The sequence below is a fragment of the Panicum virgatum genome, chromosome 2K, assembly GCF_016808335.1.
Source record: "Panicum virgatum strain AP13 chromosome 2K, P.virgatum_v5, whole genome shotgun sequence".
Taxonomy (NCBI): Eukaryota; Viridiplantae; Streptophyta; class Magnoliopsida; order Poales; family Poaceae; genus Panicum; species Panicum virgatum.
In genome coordinates this window covers 11,002,998-11,030,573 of record NC_053137.1, presented here as the reverse complement: position 1 = coordinate 11,030,573, position 27,576 = coordinate 11,002,998, and the positions used below count along the sequence as shown (strand labels likewise).

At 44.7% G+C, this 27,576-nt stretch overlaps 1 long non-coding RNA gene and 1 pseudogene across 1 annotated transcript; both read left to right on the top strand.

Annotated features, from left to right (window-relative positions):
- The first annotated feature begins 43 nt into the window (after positions 1-43).
- Positions 44-2,802, top strand: LOC120666094. Its single transcript, XR_005671557.1, has 3 exons — positions 44-1,161; positions 1,597-2,003; positions 2,511-2,802. It is a non-coding gene; the product is annotated as an uncharacterized LOC120666094 (long non-coding RNA).
- A 5,509-nt stretch (positions 2,803-8,311) lies between these two features.
- LOC120695071 lies at positions 8,312-26,752 on the top strand (annotated as a pseudogene).
- The last annotated feature ends 824 nt before the right edge of the window (positions 26,753-27,576 follow it).

The window sequence follows — 27,576 nt, the reverse complement described above, 5'->3', positions numbered from 1 at the left end:
GCTCAACTGAAACCCTAACCCTTCCATTCCCTTACCCGCCTCCTCTCTCATGCGCGGCTGCAGCCACCGCTGCAGCCTCTCTCTCTTCATCTGTTCCTCAGATCCGCGCCGCTCTCCTCAAGCATGGTGCTCTCTCCATCCCTCAGATCCGGCGGGGCAGCGGCCGTAGCAGCACAGCGAGCGGCGGGCGCCGAGTTACAAGCCGGAGTGCGAGCGTGCCGATGCCTGGGCGTCGGGGCACAAGAGGGCTAGCTCTGCCTTGTGCCGGTCACCACGGCTCACTGCGGCAGCAGGGGAAGAGGCAGCGTCGGGGAGCAGGAGATGCTCGTCTCTGCAGGTAGGAGATGCTAGCCACTCAAGATCTGGTTGGGGAGCAGGTCTCGAGATCTGACTTGTTGTTACAGCAGCAGTAACTCGATCTATTTAGTCTTTTGTTCTCTGTGCATGTTAGTCTTTTGTTCTCTGTGCCTGTGATTTGGTTCCGTCAGTGATTCTGTTTCGTTGGATCTCCGTGCTTTGATTTTGGGTCTGTAGCTCCAAGAAAATTCATTATGTGTCCCCGCAGCTACCTGTTTCTACCTTGTCTTATCCTCAAGTGGCACCATAGCTTACTGTGATCTAATTTCTTCTTGTGTGCCTGCCTCTGCAGCTGGTGTTTTGTGCTTTTATGCTCAGCTCGGCCTTCTTTCTTGTTCGCTGCCTCAGCTCTCGGTTCTCTGCTGTTTTATTTGCGATTCTTTAGTCGGCAATTCAGAGCAGCAGCGTTGTTTTCCTTTGCTTATTGATTTGCTGCTGCTAGAGCCTGGCTGGTCTGTTTTGATTGCCACAGGCCAACAACAGTACATGATCCAATCTTGCCCTGACCTTTCAATGGATTAGTATTTTGGCTTTTTCTCTGTTCGTTTTTCTCTCTCTGTCCGACAGTAGCAAGCTGTAAGCAGCAGCTGCAGCAAGGTAAACAACTTATTTTCAGCTCTACTTACTTGTCTTTCTTCTTTTTGGTCGATGGCAGCAGTAGCAAACAAATAAAGTGCAGCTCAATATTGGTTGTTTTATTATACTGAGCAACAATGAAGGCTATCATTGCAAGGCACCATAGTCTAATCCCCTGACTTGTTAGCTAACTGGTGCTGCTTCTTACTTGATTAGCGCTATCTGGTGGTAGGTAACTTATTTCTGTTGCTCGAAATAGTTGCAGGCTAATGCCAAATCTTGGTTATTCTATTTCTTAATCACAAGTTATTATTTCTTAATTCTTTAAATAAGCATGGTTGGTAGCTCATTTGTTGCTCTGTTTCATGGTCGGCCCTTACTAATTTTTATGAAAGTTTGATAACAGCAAGTTGTTAACCGAGCAATTTATTAACTATTGTTTCCTCCATGCGACTGCATCTAAATGCAGCATTGATCTGTTTTTTACTATCATTTTGTTAGATTTGATCCATAAATTGAATGCATTCTTACTGCCTGCCATTTTTAGATGGATCTACCAAGCATGATGACAGCCCCATTGTTTGCTGATTGCAACTTCAATTTGGTTTGCTGATTGCAACTTCAACTTGGTTTGCTGATTGTAACTGCTTTGATTTGTCACAGCAAGTCCAGGAAACAAAACAAACAAGGATCAAAGATCAAGAGGAGAATCGGAAGAAGCAAGATGAGTTGGAGAAGAAAGTTGAGCTGCTGCTACGTGGTCTGTTAGCTTTTGGGGGAACTATCTTTTGCAGGAACCAAACTTTGCTGCTACAAAATTTTGTTGGTTTGTTAGGTTGAACTTCAACCAAACTTTGCTGCTGCTGGTTCATATTCTTGATGAAACCTATCTTTTGTTGTTTTTGATCAATTATGTTGTCTTGGAAGTTGCTTTGCTTGATTTTTTAGCAGCTCAGTTCGCTTTCAACTAGCTGTCAGTGCCTGCAACTTCTTCTCTTCTTCTCTTGGATACAGGTAATTGTTTTGGCGTGGTGCAGAAGCCCAGGAAACAACCCAGACTCTACTTTTAGGTGAGCAGTAGTCCAACAATTTGATTGCAATGTCTTTGAAACGCCTCTATCAATTTGAGTAGTCTGATTGCTCATTGTTCAATTCAGTGCCACACTTAGCTTTTAACACAAAGAAAAGACTACACTGCTACTGGTTTGCAGTCAATTTAATTGCGATGCTCATCCTGTCATGCATGCTTGATTGAACAGAGCTCTGATTATTTATAGATGCAGCAGTATCCTATGTAGCTGGTCTCATTTGGTGCTAGAACATTTGGTTTGCATGTCCTAATTGATTACTTTTTATCACTAGTGTCAATTGTCGAGCGTAGTATTTTAATTAAGTCTACAACATTAATTCCACTGTTATAATTGAACCAGTTCGTGCTAGTATCAGTAATTTCCATCACAAATATCCCTCTGATTAATATTTGTCAATGTGAATTTCTGCTAGTTTCAGTAGTTTCCATCACAATTACAAATATTGTCCTCTAATTAATATTTGACAATGTGCTCTTTTCATGTTAGGATGAAATGGTAGAAGGAACAAACAGTGAGAAGAGATTGGAAATTTGAAGGCAAATGCTGGAATATTTGATGTTTTTGTTTCTAGTGTTGCTTTTGATGCAAGATGAATGTAACTTGCATGTAAATTTTGAGGTGCTTCTCAATGTAAATCATATGATATTGTATTTGATTTGATGCTGTGGTAAATGGTCTTACAATTTTGGTATATATATTCTGGGCTGTAATGACTATTCTAATAAAAGGATTGAAATTAGGCCCAATTTGGTGGCCCACTCTGAATTGGGCCCATCCACTTGTGGGCTGTGTTGCTGATGTCACTTGCCACATCACTGTCCACATCATTGCCATGTCAGCAGCCATGTCATCATTGCTATCCACGTCATCGTCAAGTCAACAGCCACGTCATTCTTCATGTCACCATTGTGTGACATGGCAATTAAATCTGTGACGAAACTTATACTGTTCGTGATGTTAATTTTCGTCATAGAAAACGGGTTTGGATTGGGCTTCGGGGGCCGGGGACATTCCATGACGGTTTTAAAACGTCATGGATCAAGCAATCTATGATGAAAATTTAAGGAACATTACGAGGTGTGATCTGTGACGCTTAATGCATGACGTTATTTGAGATCGTCATAGATACTGTTTTATGACGGTTTTTCAGTGATCTGTGACAAAATTCAATCGTCATGGATCAACAGATTTTTTGTAGTGTTCTCTGGCAAATCACATTGATCATCATTGTTCAGATCATCTGGTCTCCTATGTTCCTCAATAATGACAGGGCTGAATTTTTAACTTCTTGAAATTTCAATAGATGTTGGATATACAAAAAAGAAATTATATCCAACTTTCTTACCTACTGCAACCATACTGTTCATTGAGAAATTCACACTATTTTCCAATTAGATGGTGATAATTGTTGTTCTCTTATATATTTCATTAAACCTTTCCATTTTCCTGAGCTCCTGTCCTAGTGGTAGCTGGAAAAGGAATAAAGGATATAGATACTGTAGGAGATCTTTGTTCAAATTCTCAAGAACCGACCCTCAACCATGTTGGATGGATCAAGATACAAGTTCAAACGAAGTTTGATATATTGTTGTACTTAAAAAAAATTGTTGGTGGTTAAAAATCCTTCTCACATTGACATGCTTTTAATTTTGCAGTAGTTGTCCTCTGTTCCTCAAAGCTGCTGCTTTCCTGAATTTGCAATGTCATCTCCTTCTCACGTAGTCACATGTGCCTATATAATGAGCTCCTGTTGATTTTAGTAAATGTGACTACATCACTGGTACAAAATATATGGAGAAGTGGAAGGTTTGATGCAAATGGCTTTCATTTTGCACTGCTTGTAACAGTTGGTGTTTTTTATACTTGCGATGAAATACATGGATCGATCAGCACCTTCTCTGCTACGAATATGCACCTTATTGAGCAGATCTGGAGCATCAGGGGTTATTTGGTTTCAGGGACTAAACTTTAGTCAATGTCACATCAAAGACAATCTTAATATTTAAAAGTATTAAATAAAGGTTAATTATAAAACTAACTACAGAACCCTAGGGCTAAACTACGATACGAATCTAATGAGGTATATTAATCCATGATTAGCGGATGGTTACTGTAGCATCATTGTAGCAAATTATGAATTAATTAGTCTCATTAGACTCATCTCGTGAATTAGCATTCGCTGTTAAAAAATATTTATAAACATATTTTATTTGATACTATAAAATAGTAAAAAAAAAATTATGTGACAGGGACTTAAAAAAAGTTCTTAAAACAAACAAGATCAGTATGTGTCTCTTTGTACTGGTTAGCTGAGTTCACGAAAGAAAATGGAACGCGGAGCCAGAATGCTGCATGCATAGGCTCAGCAATGCATCAGGCACCAAGTGACGCTGACAGCCCATCTGCCATTCCTAGCGGTTTGTGCATTCCCCGCGCCGCAGCCAGCAGTGGATGGGACGGGAATGCCGAATGCGCATTGAGAATGGCCAGGGGCCCAGCTTGCTGTCTAGTTTTCTGATTCGTTTCCTTTCCCATGGCCGTACACGAGGCAGCATTGCAGGTCCCATGGATCACACAACGCCTTCACGGGAAACAACTGGGTGGCTACGGGCTACTGCAGGGTGACTGTTCGCAGCGGCAACTATCCTGATGCATCCCAAGCCTATCTTGTAGTCTAATTTCCCTACTGTTGTAAGAAAATGGCCCCATCTAGATTATTATTTGTGATTTTGGTGATTAAGTGATAACATAATCAATGAAACTAACAAGTTTGTGAGATCACATTTATAAGAATTTTAGGTCCCATGGATATAACTCAAAATGTCCAAACTACCATCAAGACGCAACGTCCAATCCATCGTCGAGACGCCATGTCCAATCCACCATCAAGATGTCAAGTCCAATCCGGCGTAGAGATGCCAAAGTATAGTAAAAATCCAGAGAGAAAATATTTGAAGTATTCAAAAGATCGCCACGACAAATTGGACGAGAAGATGCAGATTCAGCTGCACCGGTTAAACCGATGCCCCACCATCGGTGCAACCGATGGTTGCCGGATACACCGATGCCCTTGCATCAGTGCATTGGGTCGTGCATACTCAGCCAAGTGAGGAAAACTCAGTAGCATCGATTTAACCGATGGGTCACTTAAAGGCATCGGTGCATTCGACATATTATTGTCCAGAGACGATGTCAAGTGCGCAGCAGCCAGGCCTTCAACACCAGAAGAACCAATGCCCATCAGAGCAATGCATCGGTGCAATGATGTCAGCTAGAAATGATCAAGTGCAAAGGCTACGTGAAGATCAAGTGACACCGGTTTAACCGACGCCCAAGCATCGGTTTAGCCGATGGTCCCTGGAATTGCTGCGGCTGTGTTAGAGAAGCCAACGGCTACTTCAGAGCTCAGTGTGACCGGAAGAACCGATGCCCTAGCACCGGAAGTTCCGATGCCTACGCAGAAAAGTGCCCAACGGCTCTAAATGGCTAGTTCAAGATGGAGGCCTATATATATTTATTCACCCGACCATTTTGGAGTTGCTGGAGTTCCTAGAAGTCCCATACACACCCAAAAACACCTCCAAGCCATCCAAAGAGCTTAGTGATCAAATCTTTAGTCCTTAGCACAAACTTTGTGAGGGCTAGTGCTAGGTTAGCTCTTAAGTGAGTGAGTGAGCAAGGTGTTACTGCCTTGTGCATTTGTTCTAGAGCGAACTACACTTGTATCTCGGTGCGCCGGCCCCTTGGAGTATTGGTGGTTTGCCGGCACGTCAACGACCCTCTGGCCCGGTGTGGAGCGGCGTCGACTACATTGTGCGGGGGATGGAGACCCCTCCTTCGTGGGCAAGCTCCCTTAGTAAAAAGCGGGATCAAGGTAACCGTGATTGTGTTCACGGAATAGACTTGATTGTCGGGAAGCGATACTCTTCGTGAGTGCTTCAACAACGTGGATGTAGGGGCGCCTTTGTGGCAATCCAAACCTCGGGATAAATCCTCGTGTCAAGAGTTTGCTTCCTCTCATCCTTCCTTTTTAAGCTTCCACATTTCATATTGCAATTTGTGTGCCTTTACTTTTTTAGTGTAGTGTCTTGCTAGGATTGGCTATAAGTTGCAAAACTTTTTGGGACGAGAGTTTCACACTAGAAGAACAATAGTTGCACATCTAGATATATTGTTTTGGTTTAAAGTTTTTGTGTAAACTAGTTGGAGCTATATGTTAAGGTTTTAGAGTACGTAATTCACCCCCTCCCCCTCTTAGGCTAGAGCACCCGATCACTTTCAACTGTCATCTTCACGGGAGCATGATCAACTAATCTTGTAGTCTCTCGTTTCTTTCGTGGCCCAAGTATATATATATATATATATATATATATATATATATATATATATATATATATTGTGCAATGGGGCAGTGACTATATACACTAGTCTATCAACCCGTGCTCCCGCAAGGGCTAGTTAGAGATATCTAATAATTATCTATCTCACACTCTCTTTAACCAATTAAATATTCTAATCCAGTAGTGTAACTAAAGATACATATTTATCATTATGTGATTGTAATAAATGTGATAGATTTAGTTACTAACAATTTTTCTCACTTCGCATCACACCTCCATATATGTTTGATATGGTTTTAATTGAACACTTTGTTTGAGCTATGTGAACAACATGAAAATTGGTATTCTTATCTCTTCTTTTATACATGAATATATGGTGACAAACACATTATGGTTAGTATGTTTATATAAATAATGACATAATAATATATAATAATTATAGGAATAGTAATTTAGAATTTTATATTGATGCGCTTTAAGATTTTATTATAATAACATAATTTTGATTCAGATTTCGGGTTCATTTTAACTTTTTATTATGTTACCATTGGATAATATATATATATATAAATTTAGGGGGTTATTTGATATTATTTTATAATGTCATAAGTGGATAATTTACATGAATATTAGTAGTTACTTTAGATTATTTTTTATAATGGCAGAGGTGGGTAATTTAGATACATATTTAGAGGGTTACTTTAGTCTATTTTTATAGTGGCAAAGGTAGGTAATTTATTATAAAAGATAACATATCCAATGGCTATTATGATTAGAATTAGCGAATTGATGGCCGAATGTTTCTGATTTTTGTGAGAATTTGTAGGGTTTCTCTATTTTTTAGACTGTCCACCTAAGATCCTAGATGGCTTTACCTGGAGGTTTCAAAAGGAGCCTCCAATTACTAATAGTAAGATATATAGGTTGCAGCTAGCATTCGGATGTTCTGAAAAATTTATTATAGCGACTAATAATTGTTCTTGACAGTCTCTCACGGTGTCCTATCAAGAGACCTGATTTTAGTTAGGTAGGCAGTCTGATTTCCCTACTGTCCTCTTCAACCTCTCGCTATCACCACCAGTACAGCACGGGACACTCGGCACCTCTGGCTATCACCACCAGTACAGCACGGGACACTCGGCTATGAAAACCTCATCCCCCAATGAATGTTGAACGCTCCCATGTCGTAATGAGGCCACTACTGCTTGTCCTCCCTGTCCTCCTCTTCGTCGTCTCCACCACTGTGACGGCATCTCCCCATCCCCACCCGCTCGATGTTAGGATAATCATGACTTGGAGTGTGTTTTCAAGTCAGTTGGTTAGTTAGCGTGTGCGTGCATGATGCCTGCTATGGCGTTAGATGCGGAAGCACTAGGCATGGCTCCCGGCAAGCTCGGCGACGACTGGTTCATGCGCGTGAGGGAGTGGCTCACGTCTAGGCATGCCGCGTCGCGAGGGTGCAGATCGTGTGCGAGGGCTGTAGGAGGTAGTTGCTAGGTGCTGCCGGCTATAAAATGTCTTGTGCTCGATGTGTTTGAGTTGAGCCGAGTAGATCTAAGGGAATAAACAGGCCAAGATACAGACGTTCGTCGCCGGAAATCCTTGTGTGTTCCTCGTGTTCGTGTGATCTTTCGTCGATCCTTGGTTCCAACATTTGGTATCAGAGCAAGGTTAGGTCGTTAGGACATCCGCTCCCGTCGCCGGAGGTGTGCTGTTGGTGTCCGGCACGAGGCGGCGTTCATGGCGGAGGCTGGTGCAAGACGAAGTTCGCCGGCAGCTACGACGCGTTGAAGCTCCGGGCCGTGTGTCGGCCTGTGGAGGTGCGTGGTGGTGAGGTGGAGGCGGAGGCTCGGCTCCATGGCTGGGCGCGACGTGCTGCATGGTCGTCGATGGCGGCGCGTGGGCGTAGGCACAGTGGCGGCGCAAGGCGGCTGGGAGGGCCGTGGCATGGCGCGCGTGATGCTCGGCGCGGGTGCGGCATGTGTGCCGACCAGCGGCGTGCGCGGCGGTAAGGCAGTGGTGGCTCAGCTCAGCGGCAAGGAGCACGAAGACGGCGGTGATGCGAGGCCCGAAGAAGTGCTCACGGTGGTCTGTACGGGCACGGCCGCCAGGCCGTGTGTCGGTCCGCACGATGGTGCCCGTGGTGACGCAAGGTGCTGCGGCCAGACAGTGGATCGTGCGTCGGTCCTGTCTTGATGTGGCGGGGCGTTGTTCTAGCCGGGGAGCAGCGGCGTGTGTCGCCGGATGTCACACCCTGAAATTTTTGAATTTCAGGATGTGATTAAAAATAAAATTAAAGAATTAATTTTTCTATAATTTTAAAATTTCCCAATATTTATTTCTCTTTACAGGCAATTTAGTACAAAAAAATAAAATAATTGGATATTTTTTAAAAAAATTAAATGAAGTTGTTTTATTTGTGTTGCTTTCATATTGCTCTTGCTTTGTTTTATTGCTTGTTGTTCAGTTTGAATTTGAATTCCCAGAATTTGAATTTGAATTGAATTGTTTGAATCTTTTTCTTGGAAAAAAATGGAAACCTCTCTCTCCTTCCCCATTTTGGCCCAGCCCAAATTCCCTCTCCTTTCTGTCTCTTTTCTTTTTCTTTCTACGAGCCCAGCCCAACACCGGCCCAAACTCTTTTCCTCCCCTGCCGGCCCAGCCTTCTCCCCCTTCCCCTTCTTTTTTTTCTTCGGCACAAACCGGCCCGACAACTCCTTTCCCTGGCCCGTTTCCCTTTTACCGGCCCATCTCGCGCCCTCCTCTCTCTCTCTCTCTCTCTCTCTCTCTCTCTCTCTCCCGCACCGGTCGATAGGCGGGCCTCACCCGTCGGGCCCGTCCTCTTCCTACGGCCCGAGCGGGACTCCAGCACAGGGAGTCCCGGCCGCGCACGACCCGCCGCTCCTTGCCGTGACCCGCACGCCGAGGCCCAGTCCTCGCCCCTATAAAAGCACCGCGGCCCCTCCCCGAATCCCCTCGCGCCTGTGCCGCTGCCTCCGCGCGAAACCCTAGCCGCGCCATCGCCATTGGAGCCGCCGAGCTCGGGCTTGACGCCGACCCGCCGCTCCACCACCTCTCCTCGACGAGTTCGACGCCCAGGAGCTCCGCGAGGTAGAGGGGACGCTCGCCGACCCATCGTTTCTCCCTACCCCTCTCTCTCTCTCTCATCCGCGCGGCCTCGCCGGAATCTGCGCGCTGTCGCTCGCCGTCGCAAGCTCGCTGTGGCCGCCAATGCCCCGCGCGAACCCCGCAGTCGGGTTCGTCATCTCCCCAGCTAGCTCCCAGGAGAAACCACGGCCGGAATCGCGTTTTCGCCGTTTTCCGGCGACTGCGCCGCCACGCACACCTCGCCGCCGGCGCAAGCGCTGCCGCCAAAAGCACGGAGCCGCCCCGCCCGAGCTGCTGAGCCGCGTGCCTGTTTTCTGCCGAGCTGCCGCCCGCCTGAGCTGTTTCTGAGTCAAGCCGAACCACCTAAGACGCCTCTGCGCCGTTAGATCTAGATCCAACGGATCAGATCTGTTAAACCCGAGCCGGATCTAAGCCATCCCTGGCCTTTTTACAAAAGAGACCCTGAGTTTTCTCAGAATCAACCCGCGGTCCAGCGTAGTTCAAAAGTAATTAGGTTTGAGTCCTTTTATTTCTGTTTTAGCCCCTGAGCTTTTCCAAAATAGAACCCGTCGTCCTTAGCCTGTAGTTTTGCTATCTAACCCTTGTAGTTTAGGTTTAATCTTGTTTTAGTCCCTGGTTTCTTTAGAGCTAGCCCCTGGAAGTTTAAATCTATCGCAAACAAGTCCTTAGAACCCTGTTTTAGCCATAAATTCTTCGTTTTAACTCCGTTTTCATCGATTCTCGCGCTCACGTGATCCTTGCAACGTGTGCAATAGCTTTATCACTTTGTTATTCTCTGTGAGAACACTTTGTTGTGTCTTACAAATCTTTTTTGTTAGTCCTTAACCCTTTAGTTAATCGCGACTAGATCCCTGAAGCACCGTTTATCCCATAAAATCGCCGTTTTAGTTCCGTTTTTCGCGTTTCATGCGCTCTCGTAACCATAGCAGTGAGCTCTATCCTTTAGTATGCTCTTTTAAAGCCTTTATTTTATTTTGGTGTATTGTTCTTAGATGTATCTTTTTGTTTGCTTTGTATGTTTGCCCGATGATTGCTTCGAGTAGAAGGATCGCTATTTGAAGATTGAAGATCAAGAATCCCAAGTGAGCAAGAGCTGAAGAGCAGTGATGAGCAGTAGGAGTAGCTTTTCTTTGGAGAAAGGTAAGTGACCCTAACCATACTTCTATCTATGCTTTATTTAAAAGATGATATGATTTAATTGGAACATGGAGAACCACCCAAGAAAACAGTGCAACCACAATACTATATGGCTCTAGTCTTGGCTAAGTAACTAGATGATCTATATGTCGTGCCTGGGGCGTTTGATTGGTGGATTTTTGGGTTATCGAGCTTTGAGGAGCGGGTGAAGGAAGCTTCGTCTTCTAAGGTACCGCAGAAAGCAAGGGACCAGTGCGTACATATAGTGATTCTTTGCAAAAGCCTCGTAGCGTCCCTATGCAGTCACGCCTAAGGAAGTGTGATAACGTGCTTGGCCGGCACATGCATGGTAGGGTTCAAACTTCTTCGGAACTTTTACGCGAAATGTGGTGAAAGTGTACAATCTCTGCAGAGTTAAAACTAACCAGTTAGCCGTGCCACGGTCAAGAGCGGCTTGGACCCTCACATGATTAATAAACTTAAAGATGGATATAAATCACATTCTGGTTATTTCTTGTGGCCTTGCTGAGTACCAACCATAAGTGTACTCACCCTTGCTTACTGCTGCTCAGAAGGAGAAAGTTGTGGTGAAATCTTTTGAACATGTTGCTGAGTTCTAGGCGTACGAAACCCCCAGTCGATTTCCTGTGAAGTTTGAAGCCTTCGTTTCCAGGATAAGCTGTAAACTCTGATAGTCTTTTATTTGTTTTAGTTCTCTTTTTCGTGATACTGTTACTGATTATTCACTTATAATGTCTCTATATGTATGAAATTTGATCCTGGCATACATATAGTTATGCATTCGGTTTTGTCCTTAAAACCGGGTGTAACAGAAGTGATATCAGAGCTGTATCGACTGTAGGACATAAGCCTTGGTAGCAATGATCGTTTTTAAGGTTTCTTTTGATATAAAATCTATTCATACTTATTCCTTGACCCCTTCCATTGAATATTCTCACTCCTTAGCTTTTTCTTCTCTCAATCCGCATTGATAACTCACCTTCCTCATCTGACTCTCTTTTCATTTGCACTTCATTATTTTGCAAATGTTAGATCTTCAATCCTTGTCTATTTATTTATTTTCCTGTATCACTTCTTGATTTTGATCATACCTCCCCCTTGATGTATGATTTTCCAATTTCATCCAGCTCACCTATTTTTGATACGCTGGTGAAATGGCTCCTTGAAATTCTTTTTAACTTACCTTTTTGGATCTATCTTTCCTTTACTTTATTCACAATGTGCTTAGTGCCTTTCCTTTCTTTCCAAATAAATACCGCTCTGGATTCATCCCTTAATTTCTGATTCCAAAGTACCTCTTCTGATTCAAAAATACTTAGATGAACCGCGCCACGTATCCTAATGCACGTCCAAGTCATCTGAAGGTTTGAGCTGCCAGTTCATCGTGAGGAGTCAAGTCGAAGTGATTGGAAATTGTACCACTTACCCACATTCTTGCTCAAGTTGGATGAAGGATTCAGAGCTCCACCAAAGAATCAATCCTGAGCGAGATTATGACACTACTACTGCAATCACGATGGTGGAGTCAATGCTAGACAAGTTGAAGGAGGCACGTGTCATCAACAATGAAGTTGGAAGATATAACCACATTTAGGAGTACCCCTTGCAGTCTTAATAACAACGTTTAGCATCATTCCTTAAACTATGTTGACTGGTGGAATTCTGTGTTTGCTTGATGATGTTTGTCTTTATGACCTTGTTTGATTCGCTTCTTTGTAATGATTGTTGGTGTATTGTGGGTCTTCTACCTACAATGACATCAGATGCCAAGATGGGTTCTTCTTTTATACCTCTCCTTCTTGTTATCCTCAGTCTTTCTACCTAATCCTTTGGATGTCAGGAAGGAAGTTCGTGGCAACGCTGACAGCAATAGTAGAAACTTCCAAGCATCTGGAATGGTTAACAGATGAAGAAAGTTGAAGCCAAGAATGACCCCTTTTCCTTTCTGTTACCCCCAGATGGCAAGTTCCAACATAAATCGAGAAGATAGAGTCAATAGAGGAGACCTCAACATTCCAGCGCAAACTCATGAACTACGAGCAATGGACCCAACCATGGTCGATACCCAAGAACATGTTACAGAGCAAGCCTTATTCTCGAAGAACCACAACCATATCACTAGAGGTAACCATCGGATCTCAACAACCTTGCCACCGTTTGATAAAGAGAAGTTAATAGCCATGCAAGCTCAGGTCTTACAAAGAAGGATGCAGTCCAATACGGTATCACCTCATCGCATGGTGTTAACCAAAATAGAGATCCCTACCGGACCAGTGAAGAGGCAAGTCGCCGAAGCATGGAACCGCCAAAGCAATAGGAGAAGTCGTGGAACAGCAAAGCTAGAGATGGAGAGACAATATAAAGATATTAAGAGTCTAGGAACATGTCAGTGATGCAAGCATTATGGTCGTCTGTGTCTCCAAGAAGATAGTTTAAGGATAGCGGAAGCAAGACGACGTTACCCTTCAAATATCAACTGGAGGTTAGCACCCCCAGATCCAGTCCTAGAAGGAGTCACCTAAGATGAAGACAGTACGCAGACTATAAACCTTGAGGATTGGACTATCTCTTTCAAAGAGTTTCAGCCTAAAAGAAGAAAGCAGCCTAAGAAACAAATTGGTAAAGCAAGTCAAGAGAAGGTGGAGTTACCACAACCATTGGCAGATAGAAGTGTTCAACCCAGTTCCAACCAACTACAGTATGAAGTGATTCAACCTCCATATGACAACTCCATCAAGAAGAATCCTGATGCACAAGCCATGCCACCAAGAGTGGAGATGGAGCAGAAAGAAGATCGGAATAGATGTGTCAAAAGAGTAGTGTGCTTTAAATGTGGTGAGAAGGGCCACTATGCCAACAGATGTTCCACAAAGCGAGGAAGCCAGGATGGGTATGCTAAAAGAATGTGTTTTGTATGTAGTAACGAAGGGCACTATGCCAATGAATGTCCAACAAAGCGTAAGAAGAAATTCCATGATCTTGGTTTATACTGCCTCAAGTGTGGAGAAGATGGACACCTTGCCAGTTGGTGTGAAAAAGAAAATGATAATTAACTCCATGACAGAAGTACATGAAGACTTGAGAGGTGATACAAGACCCCAAGCCAGAAAGAAACAACCAAGCTCTATTCAAATCACTTTATCAAGGTACGAAGGGTGTTCTTCGAAAGATGTGCCAACGAAGCTGAGGAAAGAATGGATAGTTAAAAATGGAGATAGACTGAGTATCCATGAAGTGTTTTGTGTGAGTCACCAGGAATTAAGAAGTATACATTGTAAGAAGGAATAACCGGAAAGAAAGTTAATGTGTGTCGGATGCTGCCCACCTAAACCTCTATCTCTTTCTAGCCAAATCTCGGGGCGAAATTCCTTTTAAGGGGGGTAGTTCTGTCACACCCTGAAATTTTTGAATTTCAGGATGTGATTAAAAGAAAAATTAAAGAATTAATTTTTCTATAATTTTAAAATTTTCCCAATATTTATTTCTCTTTACAGGCAATTTAGTACAAAAAAATAAAATAATTGGATATTTTTTAAAAAATTAAATGAAGTTGTTTTATTTGTGTTGCTTTCATATTGCTCTTGCTTTGTTTTATTGCTTGTTGTTCAGTTTTAATTTGAATTCCCAGAATTTAAATTTGAATTGAATTGTTTGAATCTTTTTCTTGGAAAAAAATGGAAACCTCTCTCTCCTTCCCCATTTTGGCCCAGCCCAAATTCCCTCTCCTTTCTCCCTCTTTTCTTTTTCTTTCTGCGAGCCCAGCCCAACACCGGCCCAAACTCTTTTCCTCCCCTGCCGGCCCAGCCTTCTCCCCCTCCCCCTTCTTTTTTTTCTTCGGCTCAAACTGGCCCGACAACTCTTTTCCCTGGCCCGTTTCCCTTTTACCGGCCCATCTCACGCCCTCCTCTCTCTCTCTCTCTCCCCCGCACTGGTCGATAGGCGGGCCCCGCCCGTCGGGCCCGTCCTCTTCCTACGGCCCGAGCGGGACTCCAGCACAGGGAGTCCCGGCCGCGCACGACCCGCCGCTCCTTGCCGTGACCCGCACGCCGAGGCCCAGTCCTCGCCCCTATAAAAGCACCGCGGCCCCTCCCCGAATCCCCTCGCGCCTGTGCCGCTGCCTCTGCGCGAAACCCTAGCCGCGCCATCGCCATTAGAGCCGCCGAGCTCGGGCTCGACGCCGACCTGCCGCTCCGCCGCCTCTCCTCGACGAATTCGACGCCCAGGAGCTTCGCGAGGTAGAGGGGACGCTCGCCGACCCATCCTTTCTCCCTACCCCTCTCTCTCTCATCCGCGCGGCCTCGCCGGAATCTGCGCGCCGTCGCTCGCCGTCGCAAGCTCGCTGTGGCCACCTATGCCCCGCGCGAACCCCGCAGTCGGGTTCGTCGTCTCCCCAGCTAGCTCCCAGGCCAGATCCCAGGAGAAACCGCGGCCGGAATCCTGTTTTCGTGGTTTTCCGGTGACTGCGCCGCCGCCCGCCGCCGCGCACACCTCACCGCCGGCGCAAGCGCTGCCACCAAAGTCACGGAGCCGCCCCGCACGAGCCGCTGAGCCGCGTGCCTGTCTTCAGCCGAGCTGCCGCCCGCCTGAGCCATTTCCGAGTCAAGCCGAGCAACCCAAGACGCCTCTGCGCCGTTAGATCTAGATCCAACGGATCAGATCTGTTAAACCCGAGCCGGATCTGAGCCGTCCCTAGCCTTTTTGCAAAAGAGACCCTGAGTTTTCTTAGAATCAACCCGCGGTCCAGTGTAGTTCAAAAGTAATTAGGTTTGAGTCCTTTTATTTTTGTTTTAGCCCCTGAGCTTTTCAAAAATAGAACCCGTCGTCCTTAGCTTGTAGTTTTGCAATCTAACCCTTGTAGTTTAGGTTTAATCTTGTTTTAGTCCCTGGTTTCTTTAGAGCTAGCCCCTGGAAGTTTAAATCTATCGCAAACAAGTCCTTAGAACCCTATTTTAGCCATAACTTCTTCGTTTTAACTCTGTTTTCATCGATTCTCGCACTCACGTGATCCTTGCAACGTGTGCAATAGCTTTATCACTTTGTTCTTCTCTGTGAGCACACTTTGTTGTGTCTTACAAATCTTTTCTGTTAGTCCTTAACCCTTTAGTTAATCGCGACTAGATCCCTGAAGCACCGTTTATCCCATAAAATCGCCGTTTTAGTTCCGTTTTTCGCGTTTCTTACGCTCTCATAACCATAGTAGTGAGCTCTATCCTTTAGTATGCTCTTTTAAATCCTTTCTTTTGTTTTGGTGTATTGTTCTTAGATGTATCTTCTTGTTTGCTTTGTATGTTTGCCCGATGATTGCTTCGAGTAGAAGGATCGCTGTTTGAAGATTGAAGATCAAGAATCCCAAGTGAGCAGAAGCTAAAGAGCAGTGAAGAGCAGTAGGAGTAGCTTTTTGTTGGAGAAAGGCAAGTGACCCTAACCATACTTCTATCTATGCTTTATTTACAAGATGATACGATTTAATTGGAACATGGAGAACCACCCAATAAAACAGTGCAACCACAATACTATATGGCTCTGGTCTTGGCTAAGTAACTAGATGATCTATATGTCGTGCCTGGGGCGTTTGATTGGTGGATTTTTGGGTTATCGAGCTTTGAGGAGCGGGTGAAGGAAGCTTCGTCTTCTGAGGTACCGCAGAAAGCAACATATAGTGATTCTTTGGAAAAGCCTCGTAGCGTCCCTATGCAGTCACGCCTAAGGAAGTGTGATAACGTGCTTGACCGGCACATTCATGGTTGGGTTCAAAGTTCTTCGGACCTTTTACGCGAATTGTGGTGAAAGTGTACAACCTCTGCAGAGTTAAAACTAACCGGTTAGCCGTGCTCACGATCAAGAGCGGCTTGGACCCTCACATGATTAATAAACTTAAAAAGATGGATATAAATCACTTTTTGGTTATTTCTTGTGGCCTTGCTGAGTACCAACCATAAGTGTACTCACCCTTGCTTACTGCTGCTCAGAAGAAGAAAGTTGTGGTGAAGTCTTTTGAAGATGTTGCTGAGTTCTAGGCGTACGCAACCTCCAGTCGATTGCCTGTGAAGTTTGAAGCCTTCGTTTCCAGGATAAGCTGTAAACTCTGATAGTCTTTTATTTGTTTTAGTTCTCTTTTTCGTGACACTGTTACTGATTATTCACTTATAATGTCTCTATATGTATGAAACTTGATCCTGGCATACATATAGTTATGCATTCAGTTTTGTCCTTAAAACCGGTGTGACACCGGAGAAGATGATGAAGCCGTCGGGTGCCTGTAGAGGTTATGCATGCTGCGTGGTTCGCGTCAAGCGTGGAGGCCGTAGTTGCGGCCGTGGCGATGACGACGACAGGAGCAGCATCATCAGCTCCGGCAACGTCTTGCGGTGTTCGCATGGAGATGGTGCATGCAGATGTGGCCGGTCTGGTCGAGAGGCCGTAGCAGCGGCCGTGGCGATGAAGACGACAGCATCTGCAGCAACTCCGGGCAATGGCAAGTCAAGATTAGGGGGAGTTTGTTAAGATAATCATGACTTGGAGTGTGTTTTCAAGTCAGTTGGTTAGTTAGCGTGTGCGTGCATGATGCCTGCTATGGCGTTTGACGCAGAAGCACTGGGCATGGCTCCCGGCAAGCTCGGCGATGACTGGTTCATGCGCGTGAGGGAGTGGCTCACGTCTAGGCATGCCGCGTCGTGAGGGGCTCGTGCAGATCATGTGCGAGGGCTGTAGGAGGTAGTTGCTAGGTGCTTCCGGCTATAAATTGTCTTGTGCTCGATGTGTTTGAGTTGAGCCGAGTAGAGCTAAGGGAATAAACAGGCCAAGATACAGGCATTCGTCGCCAGAAATCCTTGTGTGTTCCTCGTGTTCGTGTGATCGTCCGTCTATCCTCGGTTCCAACACTCGACCCGCTCTCCGCCACGGAGCACGCCGCCGTCTACACAGCCGTGCTATCCTCCCCGTCTGTGCCGGCGCGCCCGCTACAGTTCCACTACGTCGGCCTCGACGAGCCCGACAAGAAAGACGTCCTCTCCTACGCCCATGGCACCTCGACCACGATCCTTCCGCGCCGCGCGCTCGTCATCACCCGAGCCGGCGGTGAGTCCCACGAGCTCGTCGTCGACGTCACCGACGCCTCCGCGTCCTCTGTCGTTTTCCACGCCGTCCACCGCGGCCCCTGCTTCCCGATGATCACATCGGCGGAGGAGACCGCGGCGATGCCATTGCCGCCGAGGTACCCTCCGTTCGTGGATTCCGTGCGGCGGCGCGACCTGGACGTCGGCGACGTCGCCTGTGGGGTGCTATCCAGAGGATGGTTAGGCAACGGCCAGCCGGCGTACGGCGGCGCCCGGGTGGCGAAGATGGAGTGCGTGGTGACAGGCGACGGGGAGGAGACGGCCAACTTCTACGCGCGGCCACTGGAGGGCGTGACACTGGCGGTGGACCTCGACCGGATGGCCATCGTTGGGTATGAGGACAGGGTGGTGCGCCCGGTGCCGGAGGCGGAGGGGATGGACTACCGGGCTGACAAGGTCGGGCCGCCGTTCACCGGCCCGGCGACGGTGCCCGGCGTGGTCGTACAACCGGAGGGCAGAGGGTTCCACATTGATGGTCGCGTTGTGAGGTAAGTACGTGTTCATCTATCGCTACTGTTCATGCAACTTGTGCAAATTGAAGTCGAGCTGTTCTTGCAACTTATGCAAACATTGAGGTGTTCACGTCACTATATTGCTCTATTATTATTTCGTATTGATGCATGTCAAGAACTGCCCGATCACCTTATTAGCGCCTGTCTGTTTGGATGGATTAAAGATGAATGTTAACTTTAAAGTCTATTAGCACTCATATCATCTTGCTAAAATGTTTGGGTATTGACTAAAGTTTAGTCCATCTCATTAGCACTTTATTTCGATGGACTAGTATTAGTGATCATGATTAGACTAAGCTAAGATCCTGTTTATGGTTAATTAGTTCTAACAATCAGTATCAAGAGCCTACTTAGTTCTATCATGATCCTAATATGCAGAGCCATCAAGTTTTAAGCCTAAGCAGACTAGATCTGTTATGCATAATTACTTTATGTGCAAATTATATAAGTAATCATCTTGATTAAATTAAGATTAGTCCCTGCAGTAAGGTTTCTAATGGGCGAATTAGATTAAGATGCATGTTTACGAAGTCATTAGTCTAAATTATGTTCAGATTAGACACTGATTAATGCAAATCTTAATTTGATTAGACTAAGTACCTAAGTTTAGATCTAAACAATTATGTTAATGCTAAGTTATGACTAGACCGAGGCATGATTAAGTTAATTTCATGATTAAGTTAAGTAATTAGGGTTCTAGGGTTTCGGCTACTATGTTTTCCCCAAAATTAGCCCACTGTTAAGTTTTATTCCGCAAATTAGCACTGGATTCATGAAATTAGATGCATCAGTAAGTATGTAGAAGAAGGGGATAGCCGAATTTCAGATCGCATAAGAAAATCCCCAAATTTTCATAAACCCTAACCCAAACCCGAGGTGAGCATCAGTGGCTTACCTGTCGCTTACCACTAATCGACGGAGCTGCGCGTGGAATCTTGATCCGCCGCGCGTGGTCGCTGAAAGAGGCACCCAGTGGAGCCCCTCGACGGTATGTCGCGCGATTGGTTCACACGACACGCCGGCGAGAGGGCCCATAGGGCGCCATGGCGGCCGAGCTCTCAAGGCGGCGCATGAGGACGCGTAGCCGTGGCCCGCACTCAGGAGGCCGGGGGGCACGCGCCATGAGGAGGCGCGGCGCTACGACCCTCAGTGGCAGGCGGCGCTGAGCCGCATGAGGAGCCGGGTGGCGCACGGCACTGGCTGGCACCACGCCCGCACGAGGACGCGCGCGTCCTGTTGGGCTCACTGGCATCCACGCGCGCGGCGGCAGGTGGGGCCCGCGCATGAGGCAGCGCGCAGCTGCAGCTCTAGGAGCGATGCGCCCTGGCCCCATGCGGCTGCTCCCTGCGGCACGTGGTGCGCAGCAGGCTAGCCGTGGCTCCAGGTGCTGCGCGCATGCGCATCAGAGGCGCTTGGCGCTGGCCCGCTGACGGCGGCGGCCGGACCCGCCGGCTGCTAGGCCCTTGCGGCGGCGGCTCGAGCTGCTGTCTGGGGAAAGAGAAGCGAAAGAAAGTGAGGAGGATTCTATGGTTTTCAGACCACCTACACATTTTTTATACGGGACCAAATTAGTTGTCGACGGTCGGATCTTGATGGATGGTCCAGATTGAGTCGCGTTAGGGTTTCCACGGGGTGGGCCGAACTGGGACGGTGGCGCGCATTATGGGCCGCGAGCTACTAGGCTGAGCTGCTGTGCGTTTTTGGGCTGCGCGCTGAGGAGTTCACGGGCCAATTTAGTATTTTAGAATTGGTTTTAAGCTAAAATCTCAAGAATAATTTCGTAGCAATAATTTTATTTTTCTACCTTATGCTTCCACTGTCGTCTTGAGAATATATGTTCATCATGAACTTAAGATTAAATTTAGATATTAAGTTAAGCTAAAGTTTTGGGAAATTTCAATATGTACAACGTACATATTTCATGAGTTTTATTAATTCTTCTGTTTTCACAGAATCGTGAGTTCTTAATTATTTCAGTAATTTCTCAAATTGTTAAGTATAAAAGTCTTCTCCCAAATTAAGCCTCTTCGTAATGATCAAATTTCTTTTGAGTTTAAAAACTTCACCTCTGCATTTTTAAGATGGTTGGGTTTTCTTACCATGAGTTAAATGCCCAAATAAATAAGATTTCCTCACCATGTTTAAGTCATCATGTTGAGTATATATGACATTTCAAATGTTATCTTTGAATATATTATTTATTCAAATTAATTTTTGCTGAGATTATTAATCTTAGTGCAATTCTATTTGCCATCATGGCTATGCACTATTTAAATAAGTCTTAAGTTTTGAATTAAAAAAATTCTAGTTTCAAGCTTAAGTGATTTTTCCATCACAATAAGATATGTATTAGATTAATAAGAAATGCATGAATTATTTTTGTGCTCTAAGATTAAATAATGCATCACTAGCATTATTATTCCCATAAGTACTTGCACTATTAGCACATTAAGACATTTGGAATTTTTTTCCACTCGTGTTGATTCTAAGTCATAAGATTATAATATTGACTAAATATTATTATTTGGCTTTATCATTTCAGATGCAAGCTACATGAAGGCTATTAAGCAATTTAATGGCATTGACTTCCTTTATGGAAGAAGATGATAGAAGGCATTCTCGAGTTTCTGGAGCTTGATTATGTGCTCTATACAGTCAAGCCATTTCCTCCTACTTCTGGCATTGAGGACTATGATGAGAAGATGTATGAGTATCACTTCAAGTTAGAGCAATGGGAGAAGGATAATAAGCTTGCCAAAAGAATCATTAAGCGTTCAATCTCCGATGGCATAAGGGGAGTTATTTTGATGATGACGAGGACAAGACTGCTTGTGGTTTCCTCTATTTAATTGAGATGAGTCATAGGCAAGTCTGCGTAAGTTACCACATCAAAAGATTAACCACTTCATGTTATAATGGGCGTGGTGGATTGGCAAAGTACATACATTATATGTTGGACATAGCTTATGAGATTAAGGTTTTAGGAATTGATCTCTCCGACTCATGTGTGGAGCATTATATTAATCAATCTATAAGAGATCCATGAGGTCGGGGGAGTCCTTAGAATTAGTTGATAGAAATAAGTTGAAGTTCATATAGTAGAGAGCTTCATTTAGAATTAGTTAGTAGATTCAACATTTAGTTTGATGATATCAATGTACTTATTGATGAAACCTTTGTTTCAGCATTAATGAGTATATTTCTCTAAGTTAAGTGATTATCTTTTATATCATCAAGTTTTTTAAGTTATTATTATTGTTTCTCTACAAGAGAAATTTTCATAATTTTATCATGAATATTTTAACACTTGAGAATTAGATGAGATAAGTTAAGTGATGAGACCTTGTCGAATATGTGGCACACATACGTTTGGACCACAAATTCGAAGGGGAGAGTGGAATGTCTCATCAATTCATAAGATGCTCCAATTAATAAAGCTAGTAAACAATTGCTCTTGTAAGATACATTTATTATAAATCTCTCCGTAATATTTCATTGTTCATAAGCTCATGGGCAAAATTAAGTATAAAGTTTTAAGTATAAAATACTAGCTGGTGCTTATACACCAATATACTATGAGATGACTCTAAATAAATGGAACCAATAGGAAAATTTATTTAGAGTAAACTTGTAATTAAATCTAACCACCATTGTTTTAATTATGAGTTTCAGCTAAGTTTCGCTTGTTTTCCCCACCGGTGATGCAAGTTGTTACTTATTGCGTGATTATAATCCGACCAACATAGTGTTATTATCATGCGCTTATTTGTATTTCATTGTATATGATTACTAAGTTAGTTTAAGAGCAACTTTATCATGCTAAGACATGATTATTCAAAGACCATTGTGATGGGAAAGCCAATTGTCTCAAATAAGTGTGATTTTATTCTTTATTCTGGCCACCGCTGGGTACGAGATAATTTTGACAGGTCCTGTTGTTCTATCCATTTTCTGGCCACCGCTGTTGTGGATTAGTTCAATCTGGATCAGAGATGATTGAAGTATGGTTGTGTTCATGATTCTGGCCACCGCTATTTTGTGAACATTTAATCATAGCTTTGCTACCCTAGTTCGTTAACTAGCCACCGCTGGGGTGGGCTAGGTTAGCAAAGAAAGCTGATCAGTAGTATAGTTTTTGCCGTGCCAAGATAAATAGTAAAAGAGTTACCATTGTGAATTATTTCAGATAAGTTTAAGGGCCGACACTTCTAATATTCTGATTATTCAGAATTCAATGGAAGCACACAAAGAAGGAAGGAAATAGAGAAGAAAATCTTAATGAGATATAGGATAAGTTTTCTCTATATCGATAACTTGAGATGATATATATATATATATATATATATATATATATATATATATATATATGATTTGATATATATATCGTGCCATAAGTTTTTCTCCAATTTTCATCCAAACTCTGTTGAGGATTTACATTAGTTGTTTGACCATGACGAAGATACGTAATGTTTAATGATAATTTAAGTTTTGGGCACAAAAGTAATAGCCTCAGTTATTTTAAGATTAATAGTTGTGAATTTTGAACAATTCATATCATGGCAATTTTCTGATGGAGTCAAGGCAATAGGCTGTAATGGGTCTACAAGTTTTGAAACGTGATTCCAAAGAAAACTAAGATGCTAAGTTCATTGGTAACTATGATTTATTTTATAAAGTAAAGGTGGATTAATTATTATCCTGATACTCTAAGGTGAATATTTTCTCCATAAACTGACTAAAGTAAGAATGCATTCCTAGTTTTTGGGGAGCATAATACTAAGATGGGACCATAGTGAGTATTGGGATTTGTCACTAAAGGGCGTATGTTAAGAAAGACTCTAAAGTGACAACATGTGAATGCATAAACAACCATGCTTGTTTTGTTTGCGTGATATAGCAAATTTCGTTATAAGAATAAAGTTAAGAATAAGATAAATAGGAAGACGCTCCTAAGATTTCAGTTTTGAAGCTTTATGCTAAGCCCTATAAATAATTGACTTAGCATGACAAGTCGGAATGCTTGACAAAACTTTATTAGTTTTAGTCCAGGGGAGGTCCACTGGAAAAGGTGTTAAAAGATAGAAACACCGTAATAACATGCTTATTTAATTAAGGTACTATTCATACAAAATTTTGTAAGAGTGTGTGGATATAAATGTGCACAATTAGTTTTATGTCTTTCACTCTTACAAATATGAGCAATTCTGCAGAAAGCTCTAAAACAAGATTGGCATAATTAAGGCTAATTTTGTATAGCATGTTTTAGGCAGGCATATGCAATATATTCTGGTAATATTAATGTATTAACATTGGTTTTAAATCAATGTCGCTGTTTAATAACAATATTCCCTTAAAATAACAACTTTTGGTTGATGGTGTCAAGCCCATTGATATTTAAATTATTATGTTGTGAATAAAGGGTCCTAGGATCAAGTCATTTTAACGCATTAAGTAAAATTGCTAGCAACATGACTAATTGATGGTTTTATCTCTTATCCTATTTTTGCGAAAATTAGTATGGATTTGATGATAAACGTGAAATGTGATTTAGTGGACTTTGGTTAATGGTGTTCCGGTATTTTTGTAATATTTGCCAATGACTCATTTGCTGGGTTTTACTATGGTATTGAGTGTGAACATAAAGCGAACAAAAGTTTAAGTTTAAGATTAAGATCGTTCGATTAAGTGGGAGATTATTGATCTATGTGTATCCACCTTCACGTGATCAATGTTTTGAACACTATAAAGAATAAGCTGTTGACCTTTGGTCAAGGGGGAGAATGTTGGAATTATTGACCTCGGTCAAGATCTAATTGGGCCGAAAGGCCCAATCCTAATCCAATTATTAATCCCTGTTAGTTGCCTTTGATCGGGAGACAAACTCAGCCCATTTAAGGGTCCGGCCCCAAGGCTACAACACTATATAACCAAGAGAAAACTCCTGGTTTTTCCTAATTGTGATTACTTACGAGTTAAGCCGTCAAGGTTAGCATATCCCTAACCTAACCAATCTCTAAGGTGCTGTAAGGCTTGGAAGCACAGTGTCCCTTGATCTTCATCGACATCCATCTTGTTCTACTACCTCTACGTTGGTGAAGATCAAATTTATATCAGCTACGGCTACGGAGGCAATAATAATAATGGGATCTAAAGACTATGGTCAGTTTAATCTAATTAATCCCGCATTAAGTATTAGTGATTATGATTAGACTAAGTTAAGATCCTATTTATGGTTAATTAGTTCTAACTCTTTCACTCATTAGCATTTGGATGAAACGAGACCTTACGTAAAGGGATAGATTGGGTCCACCAATATAATGCAAAAGTTTGTGCGCTAGACAGCTTTAGTTGCTATCAATCTACATGTCTATAGATGTTAGACAACCTAACTACCTCCTTTTGTCATGACCTTTTATCTACATGATAGTCTAAATAATTAGAGGGTCAGGTATCTGAATGAATTCATTTTACCTGTTTAAAAGCATGTGGATCAATTAAGCACTTATTACCAAATTCAAACAATTAGAAAAGGTTAGGCTGAAATATTTTATTGTTATATTTGCCAATTCTTACAATTAATGAAGGCTACGTACTATGGTTATTTTAATTCGAGTGAGAGCCCCAACGTACTCCTCTTTCTTTGTGACTAGTGCAGATGGGCGAACTGGGAGTTCCATGTGGGTTTCGACATGCGGGCTGACATGGTCATCTCCCTCGCCTCGGTCCACGACGCCGACGCTTCGTCTTCGAGAACTTTGTGCCGTACATGGACCCCAGCAATGAGTGGTACTTCCAGACCTTCACCGACGCCTGATGGAACCGAGGATGGACCGACGATCACAGCAACACGAGACATGGCGACGAACGCTCCGGCCGCCGAACGGTCTGTATGTTGGCTTTTCTTATTCCACTCGGCTAAACTCAAACGAACCAGATTACATGGCATTTTATAGGCCCAGGTGACCCAGTGGCCAAGCATGCCGAGCCCGGCGACTCTCACGCGCACGTACGTGTGGCTCCACACGACCACACCGGACTTCACTCGCACGATCTGCATGACGCCGCGCACATCGTGATGAACCACTCGCTCCACCGCACGACCCGGCCAGTCTCATGCAGATCAACACCACGGTCACCAACTGCCTTCGTCATTCTCTCCGCAGCTAGCCTACCTAAGCACACACGAACTAACTCAACGCATGCACGCACACACGCACGTACACGGCTCACACAACGCACACAGCCATGTCAAGATTAGTGCTAACAACGCCGGCGAATACAGCCTCGGTGTCTCGGCGTCCCCGCTCCGGCGTGGCGCCGACTGCCCGAACAACGCTGCCTACCTCGACGGCCACTACGCCGACGCCGATGGCGAGCCCGTCGAGGCCGAGGACGTGGTGTGCGTGTTCGAGCGCTACGCCGGCGACATCGCGTGGCGCCACACCGAGGCCACGCTGCAGGTCACGGAGGTGAGGCCGGATGTGACCTTGGTGGTGAGGATGGTGGTCACAGTCGGGAACTACGACTACATCCTGGACTGGGAGTTCAAAACCAGTGGCTCCATCAAGATTATTGTAAGATTTCGATCTCGATCGTTTCTCTAAAAGATGTCGATCTCATCCAAGATTCCAAGAGAAGAGAACATTTTTTCTTCGCATCTGCCTCTCTATCTAGTCCATCGATCGATGCCTGCTTTGCCGCCGCAGGTGTCCCTCACCGGCATCCTCAAGACGAAGGCGACGTTCTACACGGCACGCTGCTCGCCGAGAACACCGTCGGCGTCTTCCACGACCGCTTCATCACGTACCACCTGGACCTCGACGTGGACGGCGCCACCAACTCCTTCGTCAAGAACACCATCGTCCCCATGCGCAACTCTGGGGACGCCGCCACGCCGAGGCGGAGCTACTGGACTGTGCGCCGCGAGGTTGCCGAGACGGAGGCGGAGGGTCAGGTGGACGTCAACGCCGGCGCGCCCGCGGACCTGCTCTTCGTGAACCCGGGTAGGAGGGGCAGGATCGGGTACGAGGCCGGGTACCGCCTTGTCCCCGCCGGCGCGACGGCGGCCTCGCTGCTGGCCGATGACGACTACCCGCAGCGCCGCGCCGCGTACACCAAGAAGCAGGTGTGGGTGACGCCGTACAAGTCGGAGAAGTGGGCGTCCGGGCTCTACGCCGAGCAGAGCACCAGGGAGGACGGCCTGGCCGCCTGGAGCAGGAGGAACAGGAGGATCAAGGAGGAGGACATCGTGCTGTGGTCCACGCTGGGACTTCACCACGTCCCGTACCTGGAGGACTTCCCGGTGATGCCGACTCTGAGCGGCGCCTTCGAGCTGCGGCCGTCCAATTTCTTTGAGAGGAATCCATTGATCTGATCCGAACCAAGCCGCCTAGTAGTTATAATAACCCAAACTGCTCCTGCGGTGCTGCGTCGATGTGATCAAGCTGTTTGGGTCTGATTATAGAAACATGTAGTGTGGTAATGATTGTCGCTCTATATATGTTGCAATTTGTGTTGAAAACCTACTACCTTTCACAGCTGGTTTTGACTTGAACCAGTGGAGATGGCCCGTTTGCAAATACGTTATATAGGCTTCTGTAGTAGTATGTGAGTTATATCTTATTATTGATTAAAGTAGCCATAAACGGGCCACCGTCTTTAGGACTTTGGTAGTATCCACAAGAAAACCTGGTGGATTGCTTTTGCAATCCTAATTAATGTGCAAAGATATATAAAGGCATCTGCTGGCTTTACAAGACAAGTAGGACATGATACATAGTCACTGCTCTATTGACACAGCAGACACAAGTCCACTCTGTTTCCTCCATGTTTGGATCGATCATCTGGCCATGGGATGCATCAGGATGCTAACCATTGTCTTCTGCAACTGGCAGTGTTGTCTCAGAAACATGAAGTGCTGTGTTGTCTCATCCGTGCTGATGGATGCTTCCTCGTGGTAGAGGATCCACCTCTTGATCTGCCCAAACCCCTAATCAGGATCGCTGAGAACAGGGTGGCCTGTTGGGGCTACGCAAGGGTGGCCATGGCATACCACGAATGCGCAGGTCCGTAGAGGGCCTCCATCCTCAGATCAGCCAGGAGAGCATGCTATCCATCTCATAAATGGGTGAGAAATGCTGAAGTCTTGGGCTGAATCAACATACCCAGAAGCCAGAACTTGTGGTACGTGTTAAAGAACAATTTCATATTCAGAACTAAGAACCATTTATTTAGTCATCCTTAAATTGGGTTCGAACTATTCATTTCAGTTCCCACAAGCAGCACCAATGAGTTTATG